A 9,361-nucleotide genomic window follows, 5' to 3' on the forward strand; every position below is an offset into this window, starting at 1 on the left:
ACCCTTGCCATCTCTCGTTTGACCACTTCAAATTTGCCTTGATTCATGGACCTGACATTCCAGGTTCCTATGCAATATCTCTTGAAGCATTGGATCTTGCTTCTATCACCAGTCACATCCACAACTGGGTATTGTTTTTGCTTTGGCTCCATCCTTTCATTCTTTCTGGAGTTATTTCTCCACTGATCTCCAGTAGCATATTGGGCACCTAATGACCTGGGGAGTACCTCTTTTGATATCCTATCATTTTGCCTTTTCATACCTTTCATGGTGTTCTCAAGGCCAGAATACTGAAGTGGCTTGTCATTCCCTTCTCCATCGGACAGAGTTAAAACACTAAATTTGGATTAAGCTGGAATGTGCCTTGTGAGCATTTTGACTTCTGGCAATCAACCTGACCAATCAGCTTCAGGAGCTCAAGATTCACAACAAAGATAATCATCAAGTCCCTGATTAAGTAACAGCCACGATGACACAGGCACTTTCCACCAGTACCTCAAATAGCTTTCAGAGAGAAGCTGGAGTTCACCCCTGGTTTCCTTTCCAGGCTGGTAAGCCTGAGACAGCCAAGGCAGGACATGCTGTCATGCTCCATGAAGGAGGAATTGGAAGAACTACTTGGGCGAAGATAGATGGATGGATGGATGAATCTGCTCCACTGAATATTAGGAAGAGGTAGCTGACTTCACAGGGACTTGAGGAAACAGGAAATAGCAGAGGTCTAAGCTTGGGGTGTTCCCATGGGAAATCAGCTTCCAGGAGATCTAAGGATACAGGAGGGACTACTGTCTACAAATGATCTAAATATGGGAAGTGTCAGCCAAAAATTGTTCCCATTCGAGCCAGGGGACAGCTCTCTGTCCACCTCCAGTTCCACAGTCTGTTTGGGCATGGGACTCACTGGACGCAGAAGTCTAGGGTCTCATCAGCATGAAGATATGTTCTTCCTGCCCAGTGTCAGGTCGGCCCAGGACGACTCTCAGGACCAAAGTTTGAGTTAACCTAGGGCACATTTTTGTGTTTCACAGACACCACCCTTATGGCAGAAAGTGAAGAGGAACTAAAAAGCTTCTTGAGGAATGTAAGAGGAGAGTGAAAAAGTTTTAAAGCTCCACATTCAGAAAACAAAGTTCATGGCACCTGGTCCCTTCACTCCATGGGGAATAGATGGAGAAACTTGCAAACAGTGTCAGACTTTGTTTTTTTTTTTTTTTGGGCTCAAACATCACTGCAGATGGTGACTGCAGCCATGGAATTAAAAGACACTTACTACTTGGAATAAAAGTTATGACCAACCAACCTAGATAGCATATTGAAAAGCAGAGATATTACATTGCCGACTAAGGTCTGTCTAGTCAAGGCTATGGTTTTTCCAGTAGTCATGTATGGATGTGAGAGTTGGACTGTGAAGAAAGCTGAGCGCCGAAGAACTGATGCTTTTGAACTGTGGTGTTGGAGAAGACTCTTGGGAGTCCCGTGGACTGCAAGAAGATCCAACCAGTCCATTCTGAAGGGGATCAGCCCTGGGATTTCTTTGGAAGGAATAATGCTTAAAGCTGAAACTCCAGTACTTTGGCCACCTCATGCCAAGAGTTGATTCATTGGAAAATACTTTGATGCTGGGAGGCACTGGGGGAAGGAAAAGAAGGGGACAACCAAGGATGAGATGGCTGGATGGCATCACTGACTCAATGGACGCGAGTCTGAGTGAACTCTGGGAGTTGGTGATGGACAGGGAGCCCTGGTGTGCTGTGATTCCTGGGGTCGCAAAGGGTAGGACACGACTGAGCGACGAACTGAACTGGCTGGTGCAGCCTCTGAGCTCGTTTCATGGTGGGAAGAGCTCATTCCCTCTCTAGTTGCAGAATTGGTTCTGAGACTGCAAAGCCTCTGCTCCCCAAGGCCTTTCTGGGGGTCATTTAAATGCATATGTGCTCAAAGAGGCACTAGATATCCTCGATGATGACCCTCCCTGACTTCTAGAGAAAGACCCCAGCCTGGCTGGTCCTCCGGGGCCCCAGACTGACAAAAAGCCTGGTGGATCCAGCCTCCAGCAGACAAGATCCCACCTGGAGTTCCAGTATGTCTGTCCTCCCTGCAATCTGGAGTCAGATCTCTTCTTATTCTGGAAGAGTCTACCTTCACTATGAGCCTGCTCTGTTTCTTCATTTGCTTGGCAAGACAGATTCAGTGACATCTAGACATAAGCAAAAGAGGCTTCCTCCTTCTTCCTCCCCAGTGAAGACTTACCAGATGTCCAAGTTACCCTGACTCTAGCCAGTTACTCCTGCGGGTGGTGCTTCTAGAGGCAAAGCAGTAGTAGGTGGAGTGGGCGGGGAGTGGGAGGTTGAAGGTCCAATCCAGGCAGGTAGGGATGAAGGACTTGCCAGGTGGTAGCCCATAACAAGGGGGAGGAAGGAGATGACAGCAGAACAAGGGGCCTGGTCTCCTGGCTCTCAAACCACCATCTCACTTGCTGGAGCAGTGTCAAGAACACTATCACTAAGGGCACTGCAGCCTGCACTTGGGGGCTGGGAGTGTCCCCAGGTGGTAGGGAAAGAATAATAGAATACAATGATGTAACAGTTAGCTTGATACTCCATTAGGGAACTGTAGGTAGAGAAGAAAATTTATGGGATTTTGGGAGAACACAATAGGACTAATGACACTCAAGGAAGCAATGGGAAAATTCTGAAACATGTAGGCTTGCTCGATTCATAGAGCAAAACAAGTCGCTCAGTACCAAAGACAGCTTGGCTTGCTTAAATAAAGCTAACTTGCTTAGCAACAAAATCATGCAACAGACGCATGAGACATGGCCCAAAACAATGAAACAGTGGTGGCATGAGAGTTACATCCTGCCTAGTGAACTCCATGCGTTAATAACCCCCAAAACATGCTCTTTGGACTCTAAGAAATGTTCTTTCCAGAATGTGCCCCCAAACAATAAAACAATAACAGAAAACAAGACCTACAACCTGCCCAGTGGTCATCAAGTTAATGACTCCCTAAAACAGGTTCTGGGCATACAAAACACATTCGCTTATGGAAAGGTGACTTTTCAAAATGAAATATCTGCATTGTACTGAGGCCTGAAAATATTTTTTCCAAGTAATACGGCAGGGAAGTCTAGTGTGCTGCAGTCCATGGGGTTGCAAAGAGTCAGGTACGACTGAGCAACTAAACTGAACTGAACTAATATAGTCCTAGCATGACTGCAGAGAGCTGTGCAAGTAAACTTCCCTGCCCTACCTGGGGGAGGTACTGATGATGGAAACATGCTGTTTACTCAAGAAAATGAAGATTTTTCCCCTCCTCCCCTCTTCCACTGATTGTGAAAGTCTAACTGAGTACTTAGGGCTACACAATGCTTGTGAACCTTCCAAGTATCCTACTCTAGTTAATAACTTTTTTCCTAGCACTTCGCTTCTCACCTAATTTCTTTCTAGTATTAAGCAGTAGTCACTCATTTGTGTCTGACTTTTTGGGATTCCATTGACTGTAGCCCACTAGGCTCCTCTGTCCATGGGATTCTCTAGGCAAAAATACTGGAGTGGGTTGCCATTTCCGACTCCAGGGGACCTTCCCAGCTGTACATAAAGGAAACTTCCTTAATGTGGAGTAGAGTATACCGCTTGTTAACCTGTTACAGAAAACTGTCTCTTGAGTCTTTAAAGTCTATACCAATTCTATACCTCTGCTTGGCCGATTGTTTTTTTTTTTTTATTCAGGTTTTAAGGTGAATGACCTGGAGCAATTTGTTTCATTATGAGACATAGAGCACTGTGGTGCCAGAACTCTTTGGAGCCCTGGAAACAACATCTAATGGTTTCACAGTGTTCCACTCTGTTTTGCTTTGCCTAGGGGAGATGCCAGTGGCTGTCCCCCCATCCTACTTCCAAGGGCACACGGAGGGAGCACTGAAACTGGACACGCTGATGAGAGAGGCTCAGAGAGAAGTGGATGTGGGCAGCCTGGGAGAGGATGTTTCTAATATTTACAAAGTGGATGGGGCTAGTGGGCATCATTCACGGTGACCGGGTGGGACACCTCGTGAAACATGACAGCTCTTCTGTCATGTTCATCTTCTAATTATGAATATGTATGAGGGAGGGGACATACAACACAAGTATAACTAACACTCTTTTGTTAGGTGACATGCCACACAATATAACTAATGCTGTTTTATGTTAGGTATAAAATTAATAGAGCAAACCCTTAAAGTTCTCATCAAAACAAAAATCTTTTTTTTTTTCTTTCTATTGAATTTTGTATCCATATGAAATGATGAATGTTCACTAGACTTACTGCATTCATCACTTCAGGGTGAATGTAAGTGGACTCATGATGTTGGACCCCTTAAACTTACACAGGGTTATATGTCAGTTCTATTAATATCTCCACAAAACTGAAAAGATTAAAAAAAAATCATGATCTTCTACACAGGGTGTCTGAACAAATGAAAAGCAAGCAAACCTAAAAAATAATGACAAGCAAACGTTGTACGGTGGAGCAGGGCCACCAGGGTGACCGCTTATGCTGAAACTGCAAAGCAAATCTTCATAATCTAAGCACAATTATGATATTCTCCCACGGCCATTCCATATTTTTTTTTTAAGTCAACAACCCTGTTACACTAACTATTGTAAATGTTTGTTGTTGTTGAGTCACTCAGCAATGTCTGACTCTTTAAGACCCCATGAACCTTAGCACATCAGGATTCCCTGTCCTTCACTTTCTCCCAGAGGTTGCTCAAACTCATGACTATTGAGTCAGTGATGCCATCCATCCATTTCATGCTCAGTCATTCCCTTCTCCTCTTGTCTTCTATATTTTCCAGTATCAGAGTCCTTTCCAAAGAGTCAGCTCTTCGCATCAGGTGGCCAAAATTTTGGGGCTTCAGCTTCAACATCAACCCTTCCAAGGAATACTCAGTGTTGACTTCTTTAGGATTGACTGGTTGTAAATGTTTAGAGAAATAAAAATTGTAAAGCTTTTTTTTTTAGTAGTAGTTTGTGATCTTAAGCATTGAGAATTAAAGTGTTTCATTTCTTTCTGAAAATGTCAGCAAAGAGTCCTCTCAAATCTGTTTCCTTTCTTCTCAGCATATAACTTTCAACTGGGGGTGAGCATTTTTCCTATGCACGACCTGGACAGTTGTCACCCTACTTCCTAAGCCTTGATCTGCTTCCAAGGTCTCATTGTTTGTGCTTTCAGGCCTGATAGTATCTCCAAGTTTCTGTATCACTACCAAGTGAACAAACATTGGCTTGCATCATTGCTTCTAACACATCTTCATTTCTTTTTTCACAAAAAGGTTCTTTATTCAAGTTTTTCCAGGGGAAAGAGAGCCTGAAACTGGATTCTAAATAAAAATGACAATACCTTGTATTTGGCAGGACTAAACTACACAGTGTTTCACTTTCCTTACCTCAGGTTCTTCCTCAAAAATGGAAAAATCATCAGCAGGGGCTGTACTGTGCTTTTTCCTTTTCACAGGCAAGGGCTGGGGTTCAAGAGAGTGTCACAGAGGGGGCCATGGAGAGTGGCATGGAATGATGCCTCTGGCCAGGTCCAGGTCTCCCTAAGCCATCCCTGGGCCAGTCTGGCAGGGCAGTGTGCCCAGAAAAGTCGCTGAGGACTGGAATATCCTACTCTGTTTGTGGGTAGTGAAAAGCTTAGGGACTACTAGAGCACAGAACAGAAGCCTCCTTTCATGGGACACCACCCACTACAATCTAGCGACTCAGCGCTTCTGTGGGTACTGCCAGGTCATCCAGGAGGATGGGACAACAGTGCAAGATTTGGGGAGAAATCCAGAAAGGCCTAGATTTACACCTTTCCTCACCTCAACAGCTGTCCTCCAAGGGCTCAGCCTCAGTCCCTCTCCCAGCAGCAAACATCTCAGCACTGCCTGCCCTCCACATGGTGAAGAATGCAGATTCACTGATATGGTGTCACCAGCAGAATCTGGGGAGCAGCTGTGCACAGAGGCCCCTCTCACAGGTGAGGCAGGAGATATGAAGGGTGTGGGGACCGTGGCATAGTGCTGTGATTGCAGAAACAGAGCTCTGGGACTCTCTGCCATAGCCTGGGCTCTAATCACACTCTGTCTGCACAGGAAGGCAACTGGCTTGCATCCCCAGGCTGATCCTTTTCTCCTTTTGCCCTCAGCTCCCCTGGATTCATGACCTTGACCTCTCCTCTTTGCACACCTTCCTCCTCTCAGGGTCCTGGCCCCAGTCGGTCCTGATACAGACACTCAAGAGTCTGCAGCACTGGGACAGAGGTTCTATATATTCTGCTCTGGAGATAGCAGTGATACTGGGAGTTACAGCCAGGTGTGCAGGGATCAGCAGCTCCCACTGACTAGTCAGCATCCCTAGTGCATAACATCCTCTTCACTCTTGGGGTCCCTCTCCATTCTCCATTACACATCGCAGCCTCCCTGGCCTCCTCCAGTTGCAGCTAGAGGAGTCAATCTGTTGTCTTAGTGCTTTCTTTCCAGGGGCACCTAACTCCCTGGGGTCCCACAAGTAGGGAGATCAAAACTTCCCTGGGCTCACCACAAGGCCTTACCCAATTCCACACAAGGGTCGAGTATCTGGTCTGAAACTAGCCTCCCAAGCACAGGTTCTGAACTTGACCATGGCTTCAGGAATGGGTCCCCATCACGCTGCAGCTGCCTCTTTTAAGATAGCAGCAGGACCAAAGCTCTCTTAGGAAGATGACTTGGGAAACTACAGGGTGCTCATCCTCCTCCTGCCCTGAGGGCCTCAGGAGGCAGACTCAACCCAGCTCCATGATGACCAGCATGGAGGGGGCCCCAGAGGTGTGGTGAAGGGAACCAGCTTACCTGAAGATGACTTCCACCCACACCGGTTCAGCTCACAATGGCCTCATGTCTTCAAACACCTGATTTCTCTGGTCCTATTCTCTCAGTCACCTGTGCCCATCCAAGCCTGAGAGCAAGAACCAACATGCTCCAAAAACAAAAAGACAGTAAGTTAACGGGTATTTAGGAAGCTGGAGGATAAACTGAAAACTGGAGAGCCAATCCCACCATGTGACTGCTGTCTCCTCTTATCTCAAAATCAGAGCAATTTCTCAACGGCTGGGCCAGAGGAAAACTGAAGTGCCTAGCTGCTGCTTGGGTCAAAGAGCCCTTCCTCTGTGGGCACTGGCCACCATTCTGCAGGCCCATTTCTGTCCCTTTCTTGGCCCACCATGCTGTGGCACCTCCAGAGGGAACCCCACATCCAGTGCCAAGTGGCAGCAGAACCTGGTTCACTGTATTATGGCGTTCACAGTGTGGCTCTGCAGCCACTTTCGAGAGCATGTGGCCCCCTCACCTCCTTCTAGAGCACTTGGCCACAGCAGATTCCTCACCTGCTTTGACCTTCACTCCAGCCCCTGGTCCAAATAACCCGTTTTGGGGTGGCAAATATAACTGGGGGTCTGTTGGGGCTAACCAGGGACTAGCTGAAGGTCACCTTGTGGGAAATTGGGGGACCCAAGGCGGAAACCAAGGGTGTGTGCAGCCACGCCACACCATGTGGTCCCTGATGAAGGCTGAAGGGAGAAAAGCAGTGACTCAGCAGTTTCTGGAAACCACACTGCCCAACCAATCACAGCTCCTGTTTCCTCCCAGAGCAAATCTCACCAGATCTTGGGGTCTCAAGTGGGGTCTGCCAAGGAGTCGAGAAGGCATGGGAGGGGCATGGAGATAGAGGAGGGGTGGTGCCTGGGGCCACGCCCAATGGACTGGAAGGGGCAGAACATTAGGGTGGGTCTAGGGTGGGTGTAGGGCTGGGTGAGGTTGGGGTGGGGGCGGGGTAGTTGGGTTTGAGTTGGGTAGGGAAGTGGGAAGAGGCCCTTGTGTCCCAGGGGTGTTTGGGGACACAGGTAGACAGGTGCACACAGAAAGCTGCACAGATGGGAAGAACAGGGGGCCTCACTCAGAATGTTGTGGGCCCTTAGGGGTGGTAGGCTACCAACAGGGGCACAGCTTTGACCAGGAATGAGAGAAAGTGGTTCTCCAAGTTAGCTGAGCCCAGACATTCTTGTTTTCTGGTAACCTGAAGGATTGCAGAGGCAATGCATCAGGCCAACGTGACTGGTACTGTGAAGCTGTCCAAGGTGATGGGAGATTGTATAACAGAGGCATATGTCACTCAGCTGTCCAGGGTGAGTGCTTCCAACCCTGCCCAGTGCTCTGCAGATAGGTCCCTGTCACGAACAAACACCAAGATTTTGTAACCTTTGAATAAGTCACAGACTTAGAAGATCATGATCGGTGAGTAAGTGAAGGAAAATAACCAGGACAAAGAAAGTTGGGTATTTACAAAAACTGAAGTTCCTGAGGAAGAAAGTTAATACTTCTGCATATGTGCAAGTTACCTCTCAGGGATGTTAGTATGTACACATGGATGCGTGTGCACACGTGCACACAGAAGCACCTGCCAGCATGCTTGTGATTATGAGTTATCGTAACAGACCTAGTCAGATGATGGAAGTTGGATAGCAAAAACATGAAGGTCATAGGGAAAGTTACATAGACTCTAGCCAGCAGAGGCACCCATTATCTCACTGAATGAATAAGTTCTAACTGGAATCACAGTTCACCCAGGATGCCTGGCTGAAAGGAGAGGCAGGGAGAAAGTGCTTGGGGGTGACCAGTGAGAGTGCACAGGAACATAGATACAGAACAGGCTGCAGTCTCAACAGAGCCATGGTGGGTGACACACAAACCCTTGGACACCCAGCTACAAGGGCCTTTCTATCCTTCTCGAGTGTCGGGCATTCTTTCCCTGACCTTGCCACGAGCAGAAGCAACTCTTGCCTTTTTTGTGAGGTTCCAGAGATGGAAGAGTACTTTAGCATAAGCACCTGTTACCTGCATAGTCTTTCAGTTTGAAGTATTACTCTTTGTACTCTTTGCAAAATGCATATATTGGGTATCAGGTCTAGAGGATGAATGGCTTAACTTGATCCTCTTGCTGCTCTCGAACACACAGGCTTGGGGGACTGGGCAGGCTGGGATGTATTCTCACATGGAAAACAGAATCACGGCCTCAATAGGGTAAATGGGCAGATGTGCATGTCTCCATTACCAGTGAGTCATGGAACTTAATGAGTTCTTAGTGTTTCACTGGCATGCATTCGAACAAGTTTCAGGGACTTCATGCCAGCTGATCATTCTGTGTTTTCCATCTGTGCAAAGTGTGGCCAAGCCACCGCATGAGTAATGGCCCTTGTATCTGGGTGTCCAATGTGCTGTGGGTCACCCACTGTGGCTCTGTGTCTGGAATTGCAGCCTGTGCAGCATTCACGTTTGTTCAGAGAGGGAGGGAGGGTAACC

The sequence above is a fragment of the Ovis canadensis genome, chromosome Y, assembly GCF_042477335.2.
Source record: "Ovis canadensis isolate MfBH-ARS-UI-01 breed Bighorn chromosome Y, ARS-UI_OviCan_v2, whole genome shotgun sequence".
Lineage (NCBI taxonomy): Eukaryota > Metazoa > Chordata > Mammalia > Artiodactyla > Bovidae > Ovis > Ovis canadensis.